The sequence below is a fragment of the Puma concolor genome, chromosome E2 (assembly GCF_028749965.1).
Source record: "Puma concolor isolate L17-30 chromosome E2, mPumCon1.1.hap2, whole genome shotgun sequence".
Classification (NCBI taxonomy): Eukaryota; Metazoa; Chordata; class Mammalia; order Carnivora; family Felidae; genus Puma; species Puma concolor.
The window spans coordinates 58,216,793-58,240,213 of NC_141681.1; the positions used below are offsets into that span (position 1 = coordinate 58,216,793).

A 23,421-nucleotide genomic window follows, 5' to 3' on the forward strand; every position below is an offset into this window, starting at 1 on the left:
TCACTTCTTCTTTCAACCTTATCTGTTACTTCAGGCAACAACACCCCAGGGCCATGGTCTCTTGCGATGGAAACAGAACGTATACAACAAAAGGTATGTCATCTGAGAAAGAGCTTATATGCATCCTGTCTGAGCTCATCCCCTGACTCACTCTAAGCAGGTAGACAGTGGTGCCAACCACGGGGAGAGGATTGTTACCATGACCTCATTATAATGCTAAACTCTCCACCTAAGAGCGAGCACAAACCTCATTTACTATGTAACATCCACAGTAGGTATGGAACTGCTTGCTTTCAAAAAGTAAACATTCTAATGTGTATTTATTTTTGAGAGAGAGACAGAGCAGGAGCAAGGGAAGAACAAAGATGGAGACACAGAATTGGAAGCAGGCTCCAGGCTCTGAGCTGTCAGCACAGAGCCAATTGCAGAGATCGAACTCACAAACCGCAAGATCTCGAGCACACAGACTGCATGATCATTACCTGAGCTGAAGTTGGATGCTCAGCCAACTGAGCCACCCAGGCCCCCCTGTACACAACTGTTTTCTTCAGGCCCAAATGCAACCTTATCCCTACCTTCACATAAGATGATGGGCTCTCCCTCTAATTCTCCACCCTGACTATATATGAAACCATTCCCTTCCCGGGGTCTCTGCTTTGGAAGTGATTCCCTGTGATCTCCTTAATTGTTAAAATTCACATTTCCTTTCTGTGACAACCCCAGCTGGTATAGAATCTATCTGTGGCTCACCAAGAAGTGAATTCCTGTTTCTTCAAGTACTTTAGGAAAACTGGTTCTGACTTAGAGGGGTTTCCTGCTTTCTGCAGGAAGACCTTTTTCAACACAATAATATGCTTTCATGTATTTTCTTACTTTGAGGTAAGAACCAGTGTAAATATTGTGTTTATTCAAGCGAATTTATAAAATGAAGGCATCAACAAAGGCATCCACATTTTTAAATACTATATTCACATCACATAGTATACCTGGTGTCTATTTCTTAGATGGAAAGTCTGGGTGTGTTACAATGTACGTAGCATATTCTAATATGAATTACAATTTCACAATGGTGCATTGAAGAGCTTTATTTTTTTTTAAGTTTATATGCTTATTTTGAGAGAGTGAGAGAGAGAGCAGGTGGGGGAGGGGTACAGAGAGGGAGAGAGAGAGAATCCCAAGGAGGCTCCCCACTGACAGTGCAGAGCCTGACTTGGGGCTCCATCTCAGGAACCATGAGCTACTGACCTAAGCTGAAATCAAGAGTCAGATGCTTAACTGACTGAGCCACCCAAGTGCTCCCAGATTCTGCATTGCTGACAAGACATTAGTCTATTGGCCAGGGAATAGATATTTGAATAACAAAGAGCAAGAATTCAAAGGCAGGAACTCAAGGAGTACTTGGAACTACATGGGTTTTATAACAACCACAGGTTCTACTAGAATAGCAAAAAAGGCAACAAGGAGTCTTTCTGAGCATTTCCTACTTAGTAGATAGCATCTACTCGTTTTTCATAAATTAATGGAAAATGAATAATAATCATAATTATAAACAATTATCATCTATGAGAGCAAACAGGTTATTCTATTTCTCTGTGGATATTTTGTCAAGCATCCAGTACATGGAAGAGATTCCGTTTTAACCCGGGTTATCTGACCTAAAGTTGATCTAAAACGACACAGTGGTCAATATCCAGATGGGACCCTAAAGCAACGTTAGTAACACGTGTGAAAGCTGAAAAGAATGATGGAAACCAGAAAGTGTCCACACAAAAGTGATCTCCTGTTTTACACTTCATGCACACATCCATACATTTAGAAAGCAGTTATGTACATATTAAAAGTGATAGAGTGGAAGGCCACCTGGGTGGCTCAGTTGGTTAAGCATCTGACTTTTGATTTTGACTGAGATTGTGATCTCAAGGCTCCTGAGTTTGCGCCCTACGTTGGGCTCTACGATGATAACAGGGAGCCTGTTTTTAAACTGTCTCTCTCTTCCTCTCTCTCTCTGCCCCTTCTCCACTTGTTCTCTTGATCTTCCCGTCTCTCACACAAACTACAGAAAACAAGGGAAGAGCAGGAAATGGTCGTGGAAACTAAGAAACATCCTCAATGACATTACACTCATAAATCTAGTTTTAGATAATGATGCTTAGGTCTTTTATTCACACTGTCAACACAAACACATTGAAAGATATACATAAACCAGCTATTATTTCTGAATCTAGTATGATGAGGGATACAAACAGGAAAATGTGCACCTTCATCAGAGAAGGCTGACCTAGAGCCTGCAGAGTTTTAATAAGCATCAAGTAAGTGCTGGTTGCTACATTCTTAAGGGGTCTCCTGACTGCCTATACATCTCCATAAGTAACGTTGAACTGAATGGTAATCACCAGAGAAATCCTGCAGAAGCAGTTTTACACTCAGAAATTCAAAGGAACGGCCTCCTGAGTTGCTCAGTGGGTTAAGCCTCTGTCTCTTGGTTGCAGTTTAGGTCATGATCTCACAGTTTATGAGTTTGAGCCCCCAGTAGGGCTCCGTGCTGCTGAGTATGTGGAGCCTGCTTGCGATTCTCTTTCTCTCCCAATTTTTCCCCGTTCCCCCCCCCCTCATGTGCTCTGTCTCCTTCTCAAAATAAGTAAATAAACTTAAAAAAAAATAAAAGGAACATTTGTGATCTTAAATTGCGTGCAACTCCCCTCCCCCCCCCAGGACATATAAGCTTCGTGAAGCCACAGTATCACTCTCTCTGACCACAGGTCCAGTCTCTGTGCTACTCCAATAAACTATCTTGCATCATCCAACATCTCAAGAGTAGTTTCTTGACCATTGTGCTTGATGATCCCATCATATACTGTTGCATTGAAAGCTTTTGTTTCAATCCTCATTTCTGCTCTATTCTATTTCATGATTCTAAGGTGCAAGCATGTACACTATGGGATTCTTCTTTTCTTGTTCTGAAAATACAAAGTAAATAGAAGAATAGATTTGCATCAAGAGTGTGGAGTAAACTAACAATCTACAGGATGGAGGTCTGAGTGATTTAGAACCTCCATTCCCAGAAGTCAATATCTCTACTATACAAAGGTGAGGGCCTTCATTGTCCAGTGGAAACTGCTGGGATGTGGGTTGGGAGAAGGGGTCAAGAAAGGATTCTGGAGCGCTCTTTGGTCAAAAAAGCTGTTTTCATGAAAGCACAGAGAGAGGAATTGTGGCACCAAGGGCTGCAGTAGGATTGTGAGGAGACACTGATGATATGCTTTAAGTTGGAGGCATAGAGATAAAAGAAGTTTCTAAAGCATTTTCAGATAGTCAAGAAGACTTACAGGATACTGGCAGTCTGACTCTCCTCAAGTTGAGCTTCCCTTTTGCCTCTGGCAAAGCATTCACATGAAGGCAATTGTGAATTCCTTGAGCAATGTCATACTCTGCCTATATCTAGTGTTTATCAATGGATGGCAAGCTGTAAGAAAATTTAATCCTATCGACATTTCTTTTGCCTCTGTTCCTTTCATCAATAACTACAGGCAAAGAGAAACTCAGAAGAGGTTTCCAGTTGAAATGGGATGGTTTCTGCACATCACTCGGGAAATATACCTAAAACCCTTACAAATGAGAAGGGAAATTTGCACGTTATAGAGGAGAAATCTAGCAGAGAGCACAAAGCCAAGTTAAAGCATTTCATATCAGCAGTAATGAAATCAATTGTAATGAAATAAACTGAAAATGGGGTATCTTTTTTACATTCTAAAGAGCAAAAGTCTTCTTTTTATCAGACAACTTTGGAGTTAATGCGGGCCTCATTATCCATCCTGTGTATTTGTGCACTTTCTTCCCCTGGTCTCTAAAGAGGCGATTAAGCATCCAGATCTGACCTAAATTGGAACGGTTTTCCTTGAGTGCTATCCCAGGACCAGACTCCAATCAGCAATAGGAATCTTGGACTCAACGCCTTCCCCTGTGGATCGTTCACAAAGGGAATATTTTCAATACTTGCAGAACTTTAATTTGGAGTTGGAGAAAGGGGAGAAGGCTCAGCGATACAATGGAAGAGTGTTCTACAAACCTAATCTTGAGTATCATCGGAAAAGGTTAAAAATTAGGTGAAGAAATAAAGCAGAAATCTCAGAACTAGAAAAACCAACACTTGTAATTTCAGTTAGCATGGACTTTCAAGAGAAAAAGAGGAAATGGGCTCTGCCCTCGAAAGCACAGCTTACCTGAGAACTGGCCATTCCTTCTTTCACCTGGTCCGCTAGATTTCTTCAAAGATTTTGCTAGAGATATCACAGCTGCAGAAGGAAAAACTATCTTCCAAGCCACTAACACAGCCTCTTCCACTGTAAACTGATCACCTGCAGGCCAGACTGAAATGTAGAAAAGACCCAATTTCCTACTCCTTTGCGTAAAACTATTCAGAACCTTTTGAGCTCCTAAGTGGATGCCAACCTCTGAGTTTTCATCCTCTGGCTTCTGGAGGCTTCTCTGCCCACAGATGCCACTACCCCTACAAATGCTACTACATCATAGGCACACTTTGTTACACGGCCTTGATCCTCTCCAACTCCTATAGAGGAGACCCTGGTACCTCCCCTAGAGCCAAAGACTGCACTCACCCCTCCTAAATTATTGGGAAACCTTTGTTCTTCATCCTGGATCTCCTTAGAATCACCTGTAGCACTTAATTAAAACAACACCATTGTTTCAGCAAACATTGATTGACAGAATCGGGGGGGGGGGGAAGTGGGCGATATCATTTTTTGAAATTCCACAAGTGATCCTGTTGGGAAGTACTTGGGAAGGTGTCCATGCAAAAAGCACTATCATAGCTATGGTTGTTGTCCAGATTGAAATCCATGCCTTCTCCACTGATCAGAGTTTCTGGAGATTTACACATCCCCCCTCTTTCTTCTTTGCAGTGGGAGACACCCTTCCACAGGGAGCTTTCCCTTATACCTGCAAATGCCTCTTTCAAAGGGTTTCAGAGCTTTTCCTTTGTCTGCTCCTTTAAAGTAATCCTTATGCCAAAGACACACATTTTGCAATGGTAAAATGCTCCCCTTCAGTAGCAAAGTTTATTTTCCTAAGTCACCGTTAAACAGTTTTCCCAACTCAATGCGTTCTTTAATTCCTGTGACATTTCTAATTCCTAATTATTTTCACTGAAATTTGGTGTTATCCTCTTTTCCTTATTGTAGCCATTCTAGAAAATATTGAGTGGTTTCTCACAGTAAAATATAGAGTGATCTAAGACAGTTGTGCTGCTGCCTGAAACTGAAACCACTTAAAAGCATAAAATTGAACAATTGAAAATGGAGGCATTAAAACATCAACAAGGCTGGCTATTGAACTTAGTAACTTTTTTTCTCCTGGGGAAACCTCCCATTATTCCTTCTTAACCCCCCTTCCTTTTTTTTTAACCAAGTACCACACTGGAAATATGATGACAAAGGCTGGCAACACAAACACATTTCCTGTTGAAACAGGATGGATCCTGTTTTTCCCTATAAAAACCCCCAGCCCCTTCCTCTGGGTGGGCTTGCAATGTTGAAGGCCTTAACCTGCTTCAGCCTCTTCTGCCTGGGAAAACAATAAAGCTCTTGTTCCTCTTTTGCCCAAACTCTGTCTTCACATTTTATTTTAGCTCTGAAGAACAGAGGTCAGTTTTTAACCACAGAACGAATGTGTACAGGAAGAAAACATTTTCCTTCATCTCTTCTCTATCCTTTGGCCAGTCTAACAATTAAACTGACATCAGGCAGTTTCAAAAGAGAAAAAAAAAGAATTTCTTGATGATGGGAACCTCAAGGATTTGAGGCTCAAAGACAGGCAATCGATGCATATATGCCATTTGGAATGAAGGAGAAGGGGGTAGGGATTTACATCTCAAGAAGGAGGAACAACATCTACATTCAATGAGAAAGGAAGACAAATGTTTATCAAATATATTTGCACTGCCGCGCAGATAACCCTTTATAAATGGTTCATCGCTGGGGGCACCTGAATGGCTCAGTTAAGTGTCCCTCCTTGGCTTAGGTCATGAGCTAGCAGTTGGTTAGTTTGAGTCCCACATCAGGCTCTCTGCTTTCAGCACGGAGCCCGCTTCAGATCCTCTGTCTCCCTATCTGCTCCAACCCTGCTCGTTCTCTCTCTGTCTCTCTCTCTCTCTAGAATAAATCAATAAACTATTAAAAAAATCAAATAAAAATTAAAGGTTCATCTCTGCTATTAACTCCTTCCTAGTAGAGGTCCCTCATCTAATTTATTCTTGGTATATGTATCAGCCTCAGAAAAGAAGGACATTTTTCCATTGCCAGCAACTTACAGGTTGCTAGAGGATATTTTGTTAAGTTAAATAAGCCACATGCAGAAAAATATATACTCTATGAAATCACATACATCCAAATCTTAAAAACGGCAAAATTATTAAAGATCAGCATGTTTGTTGCCAGGGGCTGAGGATGGGGGAAATGTTTAGATGTTGGACAACTGGCAAAAGGCACTACTAATGCAGGATGTGTGAGTAGTGAATGTTTACACCTCGGTGAGTGTGCTTAATACTAGTGTATTGTACCCTTGAGATTTGCTAAGAGAGGCTATCGGAAGTGTTCTCAAGACACACGCGTACACACACACATATTAACAATGGGAGATGAGGGATATGTTTATTGGATAGATTGTGGTAATGACTTTGTAAGCAGGACCCAAGGGTACAGGAGCACCTGGTTCTAGTGGCCCCAGACAGATCCAGTTCTGCCACTCATGGCTGACCAAATCCAAGGGCAAGACAGAGGACTTTTGCTGCCTCAATTTTGACCTCAAACTTCCTCACCGGGTTCCTTCCATCTTGTCTCCTGGCTCAGGAGGAAGGCCCTGAGGACGAAGTATCCCTCAGGGGAACTGGAACTACCCCTCATGCCTCAAAGACTGCCCTGAGCCAGAAAGACCCCACCCTAGACTGACTCCTAGACAATGACAGACTTCACTGTCTACCTGCAGGTCCTGACTCCTTTTGCCCCTCCACCCACCTCTCCCCTTTTCCCTTCCATACACCTGGAAGTGTATCCAGCACTTTGGAGACAGACCTTGAGATATTATTCAGCCATCTTTGCAGTGTCAGCCTCCCTGAAATAACTTCCTCTCATGTTTCACCACCTCTCATCTCTCTGCCTTTGGATTTTGTCAGTAGCAAGTGGCCAAACCTGGTCTGTGTGGGTCCCCAGAGAAGGCAAGAACAGCAGTGGGATGAGTGGTGATAAAACAAGAAGGAGATTTTTTTCACGGAGGCCAACACTGAGAAGAGAGGTGACCAACATCTCAAACACTGTCCCCAACCTGCTGAAAATCCTTCCAGGTGTATATAAAGAAAATGTAGGACGAAAGGTGGTGGTACATGCAGGTGGTGAAGGCCAGGCCAATCATTGCATTGCTGTCAGGGAGGTAGGGTCCTGTTGGCTGAGGGCAGTCCCTATTGCTGGAGGGGGTAGTTTCCTTTGCCATCCTGGGATGCTTTGCCTGCTGGGGCTTCTTCCTGAGCTAAATGCTGACCTGGAAAGAAGAATGGAATCAGAAAGCACAGACGAAGGTCTAAAGAGAGACAGTTGAAGACACTGCTGGGTCCTCTTTCCATTTCATAAAATCTATGTATATTTACTTTTTAACACTTGACTGACCTCTAGATGTTCAGAAATGAAAAACAGGGTGATGAATGGGTTGGCTCCTGAAACTCCCATGGAGCAAGAATGTCCTATCCCCTTTTGGGGGTGTCAGAATTCCTGTCCCTTTCCGGTTGTTCAGAAACAAGAAATTGACATGAGACTGGGTGGCTCAGTTGGTTGAGGGTCTCTTGATTTTGTTTATGAGATCTGGGTTTGTGAGATCAAGCTCCACATTAGGCTCTGCTCTGACAGCACAGAGCCTGTTTGGGATTCTCTTTGTCCCTCTCTCTCTGCCCCTCCCTGGTTCTCACTTGCTCTCTCTCTCTCTCTCTCTCTCTCTCTCTCTCTCTCTCTCTCTCTCTCAGTCTCCCATTCTCTCTCTCTCAAAATCAATAAACTAACATTTTTAAGAAAATTGAGACTGGCAAAGACTATCCTTGTAACCTGTTTCTTTTCAAAAGAGTCAATTGACATCAAAGCTCAATATAGACCAAGTGAACTTCAGCACATCTATCCATTTCATTTCCTCAGGCTGGAAATGTCTATTCATTATTGACTACCACCAGCTTTCTTTTTATGTGTATCAGCTGGCACATCCACCTGCATTTTCTTCTGTCCTAGGCAGTTCACTGTTACACTTATGACTAAAAACACGTAAAGATGCTAATGGATTTCCTTGAGCATTTCATCTATCAAGACGTCAACATTTCTCCTAGGACACAAGGCACAATGTTCAACATTTGGTCTCAAATGCCTGCATTCCCTAAAACCTAGCTTTCCCTATACCTTCACCTGTGGTCAGTCACATTAAAATTCAGAAACAATTGCCCTTACCCATATTTCTTGAAGGAACTTTGAACTATCTTTGTGCAACAGTCTTCAAACCCCATGCCCAGATAAATGTTGGACAACCATAATCTCTCATATTGAAAGATACACATTCAAAGATAATTTAAAGTATTTCTTCAATATTACAGGACAAACTGTTATATTACTGATAAGATTCTGGCCTTATTGCTGGGGTCGTTAACATATTCAAACAGCTACTTATATGATAATTATAAAAGGGTTCATTTTATGCCTGTAATTTATTATTTATTACTAGAATACTTATATTTTGGTTAGTTTATTTATTTTGTGTGTGTGTATGTGAGAAAGAGAGAGAGCACAAAAAGGGGAGGAGGCAGGGAAGTGAAGACAGAATCCCATGCCTTTAGCACAGAGCCTGATGTGGGGCTGGAACTCAAACCATGAAAACAGGACCTTAGCCAAGATCAAGACTCTGAGGCTTAACTGACTTGTGCCACCCAAGCATCCATAGAATAGATTACCTTAGTCACGATTTTACTTACAAGGTCACTGATGCATAATTGAACATAACACTCTTGGAAGAATGAATATATAAATGGTTGACAGGAAGAATAACAGACTACATATTTCTTATGAGATGGGGAGGTTTTGTAATTTCTCCAGGCTACAGAGAAGAGCGTGAACACGTAGTGATTGTCACTCAGGATAAATGTCCTGACAGTGGTGAAAAATGCCTTGATTAAGCCCCAGTTGTTTACTTGCTTCCAGGTGGCCTACTGAAAAAGAGAAAAATTGTAATGATGGAAGACAGGGTATAGAAAGTTGCAAAGATGCTCCCTAGGACAAGGATGTTTGGGGTAGCTGTTATCTCAGGACACTATCTACTTGTGATTACTTCCTATCAATAGGATGGCCCCTCAGCTTGTACATGCGCAAAGCATGAACACCATAAATAGTCCTAAACACAAAATATCTGAGGTATAAGGATCATCATCCAGGACAGAGGGAAGATGGCGGCGTAGGAGGACGCTGGGCTCACCGCGCGTCCTGCTGATCACTTAGATTCCACCTACACCTGCCTAAATAACCCAGAAAACCACCAGAGGATTAGCAGAACGGAGTCGCGGGAGCCAAGCACAGACGAGAGGCCCACGGAAGAGGGTAGGAAGGGCGGCGAGGCGGTGCGCGCTCCACGGACTGGCGGGAGGGAGCCGGGGCGGAGGGGCGGCTCCCCGGCCAAGCAGAGCCCCCGAGTCTGGCTTGCAAAAAGCAGAGGGGCCTGACACTGTGTTCCGACAGCAAGCGCGACTTAGCGTCTGGGAGGTCATAAGTTTACAGCTCTGCTCAGAAGGCGGGAAGGCTAGAGGACAAAGGGAAGGAGAGCTGCTGAGCCCCCAGAGGACAGAGCTCAGTTTGGTGGGGAACAAAGGCGCTCACCAGCGCCATCTCCCCCGCCCATCCCCCAGCCAAAATCCCAAAGAGAACCAGTTCCTGCCAGGGAACTTGCTCGCTCCGCGCAAACACCCAACTCTGCGCTTCTGCGGAGCCAAACCTCCGGCAGCGGATCTGACTCCCTCCTGCTGCCACAGGGCCCCTCCTGAAGTGGATCACCTAAGGAGAAGCAAGCTAAGCCTGCCCCTCCTGCCCCTGTGCACCTTGCCTGCCCACCCCAGCTAAGACACCAGATCCCCAGCATCACAAGCCTGGCAGTGTGCAAGTAGCCCAGACGGGCCACCCCACCCCACAGTGAATCCCGCCCCTAGGAGAGGGGAAGAGAAGGCACACACCAGTCTGACTGTGGCCCCAGCGGTGGGCTGGGGGAAGACATCAGGTCTGACTGCGGCTCCGCCCACCAACTCCAGTTATACACCACAGCACAGGGGAAGTGCCCTGCAGGTCCTCACCATGCCAGGGACTATCCAAAATGACCAAGCGGAAGAATTCCCCTCAGAAGAATCTCCAGGAAATAACAACAGCTAATGTGCTGATCAAAAAGGATTTAAATAATATAACAGAAAGTGAATTTAGAATAATAGTCATAAAATTAATCGCTGGGCTTGAAAACAGTATAGCTGACAGCAGAGAATCTCTTGCTACAGAGATCAAGGGACTAAGGAACAGTCACGAGGAGCTGAAAAACGCTTTAAACGAAATGCATAACAAAATGGAAACCACCACGGCTCGGATTGAAGAGGCAGAGGAGAGAATAGGTGAACTAGAAGATAAAGTTATGGAAAAAGAGGAAGCTGAGAGAAAGAGAGATAAAAAAATCCAGGAGTATGAGCGGAAAATTAGAGAACTAAGTGATACACTAAAAAGAAATAATATACGCATCATTGGTATCCCAGAGGAGGAAGAGAGAGGGAAAGGTGCTGAAGGGGTATTTGAAGAAATTATAGCTGAGAACTTCCCTGAACTGGGGAAGGAAAAAGGCATTGAAATCCAAGAGGCACAGAGAACTCCCTTCAGATGTAACTTGAATCGATCTTCTGCACGACATATCATAGTGAAACTGGCAAAATACAAGGATAAAGAGAAAATTCTGTAAGCAGCAAGGGGTAAACGTGCCCTCACATATAAAGGGAGACCTATAAGACTCGTGACTGATCTCTCTTTTGAAACTTGGCAGGCCAGAAAGAATTGGTATGAGATTTTCAGTGTGCTAGACAGAAAAAATATGCAGCCGAGAATCCTTTTTCCAGCAAGTCTGTCATTTAGAATAGAAGTAGAGATAAAGGTCTTCCCAAACAAACAAAAACTGAAGGAATTTGTCACCACTAAACCAGCCCTCCAAGAGATCCTAAGGGGGACCCTGTGAGACAAAGTACCAGAGACATCACTACAAGCATAAAACATACGGACATCACAATGACTCTAAACCCATATCTTTCTATAATAACACTGAATGTAAATGGATTAAATGTGCCAACCAAAAGACATAGGGTATCAGAATGGATAAAAAAACAAGACCCATCTATTTGCTGTCTACAAGAGACTTATTTTAGACCTGAGGACACCTTTAGATTGAGAGTGAGGGGATGGAGAACTATTTATCATGCGACTGGAAGCCAAAAGAAAGCTGGAGTAACCATACTTATATCAGACAAACTAGACTTTAAATTAAAGGCTGTAACAAGAGATGAAGAAGGACATTATATAATAGTGACAGGGTCTATCCATCAGGAAGAGCTAACAATTATAAATGTCTATGCGCCGAATACCGGAGCGCCCAAATATATAAAAAAATTACTCATAAACATAAGCAACCTTATTGAGAAGAATGTGGTAATTGCAGGGGACTTTAACACCCCGCTTACAGAAATGGATAGATCATCTAGACACACGGTCAATAAAGAAACAAGGGCCCTGAATGAGACATTGGATCAGATGGACTTGACAGATATATTTAGAACTCTGCATCCCAAAGCAACAGAATATACTTTCTTCTCGAGTGCACATGGAACATTCTCCAAGATAGATCATATACTGGGTCACAAAACAGCCCTTCATAAGTATACAAGAATTGAAATCATACCATGCATACTCTCAGACCGCAATGCTATGAAGCTTGAAATCAACCACAGGAAAAAGTCTGGAAAACCTCCAAAAGCATGGAGGTTAAAGAACACCCTACTAAAGAATGAATGGGTCAACCAGGCATTTAGAGAAGAAATTAAAAAATATATGGAAACATATATGAACATGAAACAAATATATGAAAATGAAAATACAACAATCCAAACGCTTTGGGACGCAGCGAAGGCAGTCCTGAGAGGAAAATACATTGCAATCCAGGCCTATCTCAAGAAACAAGAAAAATCCCAAATACAAAATCTAACAGCACACCTAAAGGAAATAGAAGCAGAACTGCAAAGGCAGCCTAAACCCAGCAGAAGAAGAGAAATAATAAAGATCAGAGCAGAAATAAACAATATAGAATCTAAAAAAACTGTAGAGCAGATAAACGAAACCAAGAGCTGGTTTTTTTTTTTTTTTTTTTTTTTGTTTTTAATTTTTTTTTTCAACGTTTATTTATTTTTGGGACAGAGAGAGACAGAGCATGAACGGGGGAGGGGCAGAGAGACAGAGGGAGACACAGAATCGGAAACAGGCTCCAGGCTCTGAGCCATCAGCCCAGAGCCCGACGCGGGGCTCGAACTCACGGACCGCGAGATCGTGACCTGGCTGAAGTCGGACGCTTAACCGACTGCGCCACCCAGGCGCCCCAAGAGCTGGTTTTTTGAAAAAATAAACAAAATTGACAAACCTCTAGCCAGGCTTCTCAAAAAGAAAAGGGAGATGACCCAAATAGATAAAATCATGAATGAAAATGGAATTATTACAACCAATCCCTCAGAGATACAAACAATTATCAGGGAATACTATGAAAAATTATATGCCAACAAATTGGACAACCTGGAAGAAATGGACAAATTCCTGAACACCCACACTCTTCCAAAACTCAATCAGGAGGAAATAGAAAGCTTGAACAGACCCATCACCAGCGAAGAAATTGAATCGGTTATCAAAAATCTCCCAACAAATAAGAGTCCAGGACCAGATGGCTTCCCAGGGGAGTTCTACCAGACGTTTAAAGCAGAGATAATACCTATCCTTCTCAAGCTATTCCAAGAAATAGAAAGGGAAGGAAAACTTCCAGACTCATTCTATGAAGCCAGTATTACTTTGATTCCCAAACCAGACAGAGACCCAGTAAAAAAAGAGAACTACAGGCCAATATCCCTGATGAATATGGATGCAAAAATTCTCAATAAGATACTAGCAAATCGAATTCAACGGCATATAAAAAGAATTATTCACCATGATCAAGTGGGATTCATTCCTGGGATGCAGGGCTGGTTCAACATTCGCAAATCAATCAACGTGATACATCACATTAACAAAAAAAAGGAGAGAAGAACCATATGATCCTGTCAATCGATGCAGAAAAGGCCTTTGACAAAATCCAGCACCCTTTCTTAATAAAAACCCTTGAGAAAGTCGGGATAGAAGGAACATACTTAAAGATCATAAAAGCCACTTATGAAAATCCCACAGCTAACATCATCCTCAACGGGGAAAAACTGAGAGCTTTTTCCCTGAGATCAGGAACATGACAGGGATGCCCACTCTCACCGCTGTTGTTTAACATAGTGCTGGAAGTTCTAGCATCAGCAATCAGACAGCAAAAGGAAATCAAAGGCATCAAAATTGGCAAAGATGAAGTCAAGCTTTCGCTTTTTGCAGATGACATGATATTATACATGGAAAATCCGACAGACTCCACCAAAAGTCTGCTAGAACTGATACATGAATTCAGCAAAGTTGCAGGATACAAAATCAATGTACAGAAATCAGTTGCATTCTTATACACTAACAATGAAGCAACAGAAAGACAAATAAAGAAACTGATCCCATTCACAACTGCACCAAGAAGCATAAAATACCTAGGAATAAATCTAACCAAAGATGTAAAGGATCTGCATGCTGAAAACTATAGAAAGCTTATGAAGGTAATTGAAGAAGATTTAAAGAAATGGAAAGACATTCCCTGCTCATGGATTGGAAGAATAAATATTGTCAAAATGTCAATACTACCCAAAGCTATCTACACATTCAATGCAATCCCAATCAAAATTGCACCAGCATTCTTCTCGAAACTAGAACAAGCAATCCTAAAATTCATATGGAACCACAAAAGGCCCCGAATAGCCAAAGTAATTTTGAAGAAGAAGACCAAAGCAGGAGGCATCACAATCCCAGACTTTAGCCTCTACTACAAAGCTGTCATCATCAAGACAGCATGGTATTGGCACAAAAACAGACACATAGACCAATGGAATAGAAGAGAAACCCCAGAACTAGACCCACAAACGTATGGCCAACTCATCTTTGACAAAGCAGGAAAGAACATCCAATGGAAAAAAGACAGTCTCTTTAACAAATGGTGCTGGGAGAACTGGACAGCAACATGCAGAAGGTTGAAACTAGACCACTTTCTCACACCATTCACAAAAATAAACTCAAAATGGATAAAGGATCTGAATGTGAGACAGGAAACCATCAAAACCTTAGAGGAGAAAGCAGGAAAAGACCTCTCTGACCTCAGCCGTAGCAATCTCTTACTCGACACATCCCCAAAGGCCAGGGAATTAAAAGCAAAAATGAATTACTGGGACCTTATGAAGATAAAAAGCTTCTGCACAGCAAAGGAAACAACCAAGAAAACTAAAAGGCAACCAACGGAATGGGAAAAGATATTTGCAAATGACATATCGGACAAAGGGCTAGTATCCAAAATCTATAAAGAGCTCACCAAACTCCACACCTGAAAAGCAAATAACCCAGTGAAGAAATGGGCAGAAAACATGAATAGACACTTCTCTAAAGAAGACATCCGGATGGCCAACAGGCACATGAAAAGATGTTCAGCGTCACTCCTTATCAGGGAAATACAAATCAAAACCACACTCAGGTATCACCTCACGCCAGTCAGAGTGGCCAAAATGAACAAATCAGGAGACTATAGATGCTGGAGAGGATGTGGAGAAACGGGAACCCTCTTGCACTGTTGGTGGGAATGCAAATTGGTGCAGCCTCTCTGGAAAGCAGTGTGGAGGTTCCTCAGAAAATTAAAAATAGACCTACCCTATGACCCAGCAATAGCACTGCTAGGAATTTATCCAAGGGACACAGGAGTACTGATGCATAGGGGCACTTGTACCCCAATGTTCATAGCAGCAGTCTCAACAATAGCCAAATTATGGAAAGAGCCTAAATGTCCATCAACTGATGAATGGATAAAGAAATTGTGGTTTATATACACTATGGAATACTATGTGGCAATGAGAAAAAATGAAATATGGCCTTTTGTAGCAACGTGGATGGAACTGGAGAGTGTGATGCTAAGTGAAATAAGCCATACAGAGAAAGACAGATACCATATGTTTTCACTCTTATGTGGATCCTGAGAAACTTAACAGGAACCCATGGGGGAGGGGAAGGAAAAAAAAACAAAAAAAGAGGTTAGAGTGGGAGAGAGCCAAAGCATAAGAGACTGTTGAGAACTGAGAGCAAACTGACGGTTGATGGGGGGTGGGAGGGAGGAGAGGGTGGGTGATGGGTATTGAGGAGGGCACCTTTTGGGATGAGCACTGGGTGTTGTATGGAAACCAATTTGACAATAAATTTCATATATAAATAAATAAATTAATTAATTAAAAAAAAAAAAGGATCATCATCCAGAATAGATGATGTGCAAGCCTGCCAAAAAAAAAAAAAAAAAAAAAAAAAAAAAAGTCTTAAGAAATGTAGGAAGAGTTAAATCATACAAATATCTTACTTTGGCCAACATGGATTGAAACTAAGTTGTTGTTGGGGCGCCTGGGTGGCGCAGTCGGTTAAGCGTCCGACTTCAGCCAGGTCACGATCTCGCGGTCCGTGAGTTCGAGCCCCGCATCGGGCTCTGGGCTGATGGCTCAGAGCCTGGAGCCTGTTTCCGATTCTGTGCCTCCCTCTCTCTCTGCCCCTCCCCCGTTCATGCTCTGTCTCTCTGTCCCAAAAAATAAATAAACGTTCAAAAAAAAAAAAAAAGAAACTAAGTTGTTGTTTTTAATGTTTATTTATTTGAGGGAGATTGTGAGCAAGTGTGAATGGGGGAGTAGCAGAGAAAGGCATGGAGCAAAGGCATGGAGCAAAGAGAGGCTCCATGCTCACTTTGGAGCCCCATGTGGGGCTTGAGCTTTGCCCATGAGACCAAGACCTGAGAAAAATCAAGAGTTAGACCCTCCACCAACTGAGGCACCCAAGCACCTCTAATTCCATTTTTAGTTATTTTAAAACCTCATACTGTTCTCCTGAATGGCTGCTGCACCACTTTGCTTTCCCACCTACAGTACAACAGGGTTCCCCTTCTCTTCATCCTCACCAACCCCTGTGGTTTCTTGTGTTGTTAATTTTACCCATTTTGGCAGGTGGGAAGTGCTATCTCGTCCGTGTTTTGATTTGTGTTGCCATGATGATGAGGCATGTTGATCATCTTTACATGTGTCTGTTAGCATTCTGGCTATCTTCTCTCAAAAACTGTCTATTCATGTCTTTTGCCCATTTCTTATCTGGGTTGATTGATTTGTGGGTGTTGACTTTGAGAAGCTTTTATGGATTTAGACTTTTCATTCAAGTCTCAATTACTGTGTCATCCCCCTCTTTTCAAATAATTGGGTAAGGTTTGTCCTGTTGTAGTAAAGCATATGCACTTTCAACTGTAAGAGAGAAGTTTGGTTTCAAACTTCAGAAATGAACAAACAGTCCCAGAGAGTCTCAGAGTTGGTACTTAGTTTCAGGTTTTTGATTTCCCGGATGTCTTGAAATCTAGTCCTTGTTCTGACAGCAGGTGACTTAAATATCTAAGCTGGTTTTGAGCAAACTGAAATTTTTCTTTTCGCACCTGATGTCTCTTTAAAGCCACAAGTTTTCACAGGTGTATGCTGGTGTCATGCAAAGAACCTTGAGAAGGGGAGCAGAGAATGAAATTATGTCATAGTATAACAAAGGAGAGCCTGCAGAAAACTTACTGTCATATAGTATAACATTTAAGGTTGTCACATATAGAATGGACCCTGTGTGGAACCCTGAGGCATTACTCAACAGGTGTATTGCCATTCCTCCCAACTGAAGGTAAAAAGTACTGGCTATCCTTATCAACTGGACTATTTTGAAAAGGACTGCATGGGTGTTTCAGGGAACAATCAGTTTTCAGTGGGAATCGACAACACACGAATGTTGGGAACAAAAGATAAAGACAGATAGCAATGTTATTTTTTGCTCAGGGGTCCTAATCAAACTTCCATCCTCAGCCTTTGGGTTTTCTCTCAGGTACTATAGGGGTCATACAGGGACTAGCATCCCCTTCCCTTGCCAGGACTCTCCTTCCCAGGAACCTCCTATCCCCCGGAACCTCCACCCCATGCTCTCCAGCCTCTGCCCCCCATGGCTGCCATGGTCCAAAGTCCTGGCCTTCGATGCAGCTGTGGCCCAAGATGGCTTGAGCGTGACCATTGATCTAGGGCCTAACCTTGTATTCCTCTATTATGTGCTTGGTGCACTGTTGGGTTTCCTTATTTATGGGGCAATGATTAATTTAGGGCAGAGATTTTGACGGATCTATTTGAAGCTTGATGAGTGATGCACTGTGGATTGTGCCAATATCAGTTGAACATTTTCCTCAGAAGAAGGTTGGTAGCTCATCGAATAGGACTGATCATTTGATCAGTACCACTAACCTCAGCTAAAGTGCCATCAGAGACAGAGCATAGACAACACGTTGAAATGTCATTTATCTCCCCTTGTTTCCAAATGTGGTTACTACTGTCAAATTCTAGATTTTCCTTCCCCCTTTTTGGGAAAAAGAAATTCTGGCATGACATTTGCCAAAGAAATCTCAGTCCAGTAAATGAATTGGGGCAAGTGACCTAAGGAGAAATGGGCGTGTAATGCTCAAAAGGCCTAGACACAAAGGAATAAGTTCATAGACTGGGACCCGTTGCTATTTATGGGAGACCAGTGTTTTTTTTAACTGATTTAAGTTCTCTGAGGCAGGGGATGCTGGTAGCACTTGGTTTGAGCACTAAGAGTGTAGCTCAGGTATCAATAAGGACAAAGGGAGGTTTACTCCCAGGGCACAGAGTAGTTTCTCCAAGCCAATTGATAGGGAGGACTAGGAAGACACCTGTGGTTCCTTGGAGCCCTGTGTTTGGGAATTAGGAAGACATGGAAAATGTCGGCTAAAGAGCTGAAGGTGTGTTTGGCTCTTAAATTTGTAACTCTCTTTTTTCCAATGTCCAGAAACTCTGATCACTGGGGAAGAAATGGGTTTAAACCTGGATAATAACCGAAGCCTTCCTTACTACTCTAAATGGTTCCCAAAGGGATCCCGTGTGGAGTTTCAAAACCGACCCTTGCTGTTTCCCCCCTCCTCAGATTCTGTCAATTGTTGTGGTTGGAAACAACAGTGTTGACTTAATTAAGTGCTCCAGGTGATCTCCCTGAGGCCAGAGTCAGTCGGCAAGGCTTCCCATTAATTTATGAGATTTGAGTGCAGGCTTTTGCTCAAGGACAGGTAATGGAGTCTCATCTACATGAGTGTGGGAGTATTAGGTCTGCGCAGCACACTGTTCCTATGCTGTAGCAGAATTTGTGGGTGTCTGTGGGAGTGGAAGCCACTGAAACTATACAAGGAAAACTCAGAGGTTGGGCTCCAAGTACGTAGTCTCCGTTTCTCAAAAGTTCTGACACAAAAAACTAGCAAGTTTGGTCCTCCTGCATTTCAAGGTTCCGCCTGCCAGTGAGCACTTTTCTGGTGAAGATGTTCTGTTGGTGCCTTAAGGACATTTTCTCCTGATGCAGATGTGATTTCTCCAGAAATACCTTCTGAAAAAGAAATCTAGAGGACGAGGGGAAGGAAGAGAAATGGCCAGCTCTCAGGTAAGCCTGGTGTTCCAGGTCGAGGGTATGTCATCTTTTCCCCCCTAAAATTCCATGCATTTAGAAACCGCAACTGTTGATTTCTCTGTGTTTGGTGTTTCTGCCTTATGTTTTCACTAAAGCTTTACAACCTTCTCAGGAACAATACTCAAGGTTAGGTCTTTAGAACTCTTCTCCCCTATAACCGGCAGTCTTCTCTACATTCTCCAACCAGGCTTTCACTAGGACATCAACACTTGTCAGTTTAAATTAAAGTCCTGAAAGTATTTCAAACATTCCCTTTAGGACAGATCCAAAGGGGAAGTTGTTGAGTGCAAGATTCCTGTTGCTGATGGGGTCTGGTGGTGGGATTTCAGTCAAGGAGAACCGTTCCCCCTTAGTTCCCTGTTTATCTGTCTGTAGAGCAGGATTAAGAAAATGAAAAATACAAGACCCCCAGTATCTTAGGACTCCTCTTAAGCATATGGGAATCCTTCTGGAGACCTTCCTTTTGCCTTTCCCTCCCCTGGCTGCAGTGTCACTCTTCACAACCCCACTGTGGATCTTGGTGCCCACATGTCCTCTCTTTGTGTTATAATAAAATGACCTTTTTGGACCAAATATTAAATGCAAAAAAAAAACAGAGAATGCATATGAGGCCTGAATAACTTGGAAAGTTAAAAAAGGGGGTAACAGTATGGTTTTTAAAATGTGAAAAAGAAACTCTGTTTAAAATATACTAGACATACAGGACGGGGAAACAGCCGTCTAAATGTGGTGCTTCTCCCATTCAGATGGGGGCTTCCAAATATGGGTCACTGATCCTGTGGAAGCCGAGGGCATGAGTGGTGAAAAGAATTCACCTCTAGCAGAATAAGACATTAGATTTATGAATACACCTCAAGGGAGTGGTGGGAAGGACAGCAGAGGAGGGGCTTCTGCCTTGAGGCAGTGACTTGGGGCTGATTTTGCTGGGGGAAGATGATTATGTATGGTGACTTATGGAATTTGCCCTCATGTGGTAATTCTCCCTGCTTGTAAATACCCATTTGTTAGTTAGGGCCTCTACATATTTTGAGGCAGGTCACCTGCTGGGCCTGCCTCTCTTCAGCCAGGTGGGCCCTGTGGAATCCTCTACTACCTGGTGCTCAAGCCTGTTTGCCTCAAAGCAGCCTCTACTGAAAGTATATGTGATTGAAGTTTGTATAAATCCACTGTATTCTCTCATAATTAGACTATCAGATTCACTGTTTGGGGGCCAACAGAACACACCAGAGATCATGTGTCCTTTGGTGTGTCTTAGGCACTGATAGCAATTTGTTTCCTTACACTTCGTGTTCACTTCTTTAACTGGCCTGGTTCACTCTGCCAGATCTCTCCCTTATAACGTTCATCCTCCCCCACCCCACCCCCATCTCTGCTAAGGATCTTAGATTTACTGAGCGATGTGCAGAAGCCATCACATTTCAGCTGGAAACTTCTTTCTTCTGAGTTTCTCTTTGTAGTGTCTTGTGGGGGAGAACTAAGGCAAAAGAAGTGTAGCTTCAATTAAATTTCCTTACACCTTGGAGCCCATTGATAAAGGAATGTCATACTCTGCCTGTCTCAAGTATTTAATAAAAATTAAACATTAAGGTATGAAAGCAGCTATGATTTACTTGAGGAAGGGCATCTCCTGTCATTGGGTTTCAAAATGTAAGGAAACTTAATTAAAGCTACACGACTCTTGACTTTGCGTCCCTCATCATTGCCCCCCTTGAACAACGTAGACCCTTACATCTTTAAGGTTTAAAGTGGAAGGTTTCCACTTCAGTAACTTCTTCCTGATGAATCGGTTCCTACCTATGAGTGAAGATTAGTCAGTTGGGAATTTAGTAGGCGTTAGGAAGGCTAAGGCAGCTGTCTTTAGAGTTGATAAAATGTGGGAGTTTCCTTGAGGAGAATGAATCATCTGTCCCCTTGAAGTTGTGTCACTGAAAGAGTCTCATCACCAGGTGGAGAGAAAAAGAAAACAGCAAAACATGATAAAGGACAAAAAGAAAAAAAATGCCAAAATAAATTTTTATTTTCCTCCACAGTCTTGTCACAGAAATACCCTTTTATTTATTGCTTTATATTTTCAGAAAATGAAAACAAGAATAAAAAAATTGACATATTTGTGTGTCTTCATCCTCAAATATAATAGAGTCATAGTGCAGCTGCTGGGGTTGTCACACACAGGAAGCTTGATTTCAGCCAATAAGGAGATGAGAGGGAATAACCTCCAAAGGAGAGACTCACAGAGCAAGGGGGGTGGGCGATGATTTCCTTTTATTTAAGATTCGGGTGGACAATTAGGAAGTGGAGCCTTGTCATTTTACCTGAACTGGGCATAAGGTGGCACACCTGCCTTAAGAGGACACTTCCATACATACGCTGCATGTTACGTAAGGTTTGTTTTCCCCCTTGGGTGGAGATTTTTCTATTACAAGGAGGTCAAGGTAACTGTCCTCCCTGAGTTCACTCCATCATCCATCTGCATAGGGGTTAAGCTCAACGTGGCCTGCCCAAGCTCTTCCTTGGGGCGGTCATTCCATTTTGTTGAATGTTTTCTGTTTCCATGACAGGAGACTGTGTCCACAGGGTGTTTTGCCAGAAGTAGAAAAAAGAGGTTAAGTAAAATGAGGGAGTATAGTCATTGGGTACAAGCAGGTAAGCGGTGAACGTCAGTTCTTATAGTCTAGTTGATGACATTCATTTCCCTTTCATCTTAGGTACCATTATGAACACTGCCAATGGCCACTGGATGACTGTTGTATTTATTTCAGGGACTCCTGACCTTCAGGGGTGTGGCCATAGAATTCTCTCAGGAGGAGTGGGGATGCCTGAATCACAGTCAGCGGGAGCTGTACAGGGATGTGATGTTAGAGACCTATGGACACCTCCTCTTCTTGGGTGAGGATATCTCCTAGATTTCCCAAACCCAGCTCGGGTTTTGTTCGTTCCTTTGAAGACTGTCTCTTGGAAGCTTCCCTTTGTATGACTGGGATTCAGATCCCTGCAGCAAGGGAGGGAAATGGGGATTTGTAGATGCAGAGAAATATCTTCATGAGGTTTCCTTTTCAGCTTCAGCCTCCCTTTTTTAAGATGCCATCACCATGTCTGTAGATTGATGGCAATTCTAAACATTGAGTGGCAAAAGACGGTATGGCCCACATCTTAAACTCCAACTTTTACTGCTTATTGTATTGGTAGTATTTGGAAGGCTGGTCATGATGTGAATATTTGAAACTCCTCCTGCATGTTCTAAAGGGGCTCTTTCTTGCACAAGAGTGTTTGAGAAATCATTTGTTAGAATTCTTCAATGTCCTCTCTTGTCTGCTGAGTATAATACTGAGTTGAAAGGTAGAATCTCCAGCAGTATTTCTATTCCTTTCTTCTGATAAACAGGTCTCATTGTATCAAAACCAGACCTGGTCATCGTTTTGGAGCAAGAGGAGGAGCTGTGGGGTGTGAAGAGAAAGGAGACAGTAGCCTCACACTCAGGTAGGTGGGAGTGAAGCACATGACACAGATGAGGTCCAAATGTGAAGGAGGAAGATAGATCTTAAAATGTTGTTCAGGGTGCTCTCCTTGAATGGAATTTCATTTGTGAAGCCTAGTTTGATGTCTTTCCCTCTCACAGAGGGACATCTGTTCTCTAACACATCATGCTCCTTGATTCTCCAAGGATTCTCCTTCAGCTCCAGTGAAGGTCCACCACATCCCCGGTGAGGACCTCCATAATCTGAAAGCTTCTCCACTGCTGTGAGAGCCCTAGAGGATCTCTCTGTATTTCTGAGGAACTCTATGCTAAGCCATTTCTGAATTCTGTTTTGCTTCTTGTGACAAGTGTGTCAAGGTAGCAGTGGGCATATTGGGTTTTGATGCAGAAATGTGGGGAACATTGGAGACAGAGATCACATGTTTTGTGGTTTATGCTTTCCAAAGTTCCAGAGGATTTTATCTTAATTGTACCCAATTGAGGCTCAGTAATTTCATGAGATCACAGAACACCTCCCTCAGATGAGAAAATCTAATCCTTTATTTCACACCAAAATTTCACTTGTCTTTGTATTAACCAACATTTGAAATTTCCACTCTGTGTGTTCCATTGTTCAATGATGAAATAATTTAACACATCTATGTGTCTCCTAGCATGTTTGCATGTTAATGCCATAAAGCAGCTATAACATTTAGAAGTTAGATCTCACAGCCTATAATAGTCTCAATGGTTACCTTATTTCCTAGTAATTGCATCATTTTATACTTTTAGTAGGAAGTTCCTGTGACTTTTTCATAGGTGTTTGTACTTTCAAATAATTTGTATATGAGACACATCTCGAAATTTTTTGAATCAAAATTTCTATATGATATGGGTATGTGCTGTATAAGAAATGAGGTAGAGGTGCCTAAATGGCTCAGTCGATTGAGCATTGGACTTTGGCTCAGTTCATGACCTCACAGTTGGGGA

At 42.5% G+C, this 23,421-nt stretch overlaps 2 protein-coding genes across 9 annotated transcripts in view; one reads left to right on the top strand and one right to left on the bottom strand.

Moving 5' to 3' along the window:
• Window positions 1–23,421, bottom strand: part of LOC112850903 (uncharacterized) — a 212,892-nt gene that overhangs the window by 14,664 nt on the left and 174,807 nt on the right. The window lies entirely within an intron of this gene.
• The window catches only part of LOC147573822 (KRAB domain-containing protein 5-like), a 161,288-nt gene that overhangs the window by 2,817 nt on the left and 135,050 nt on the right, over window positions 1–23,421 (top strand). For 3 of the 7 annotated variants that reach the window (XR_015245038.1, XR_015245037.1, XR_015245036.1), the window contains exon 2: window positions 35–3,087. The gene's annotated coding sequence lies outside the window, so the exon portion shown is untranslated. Of the gene's footprint in view, window positions 1–34; window positions 3,088–20,088; window positions 21,621–21,736; window positions 21,864–22,358; window positions 22,455–23,421 lie in introns of those variants that run through there. The other 4 variants (XR_015245032.1, XM_086690621.1, XR_015245034.1 and 1 more) reach the window with 3 other exon arrangements.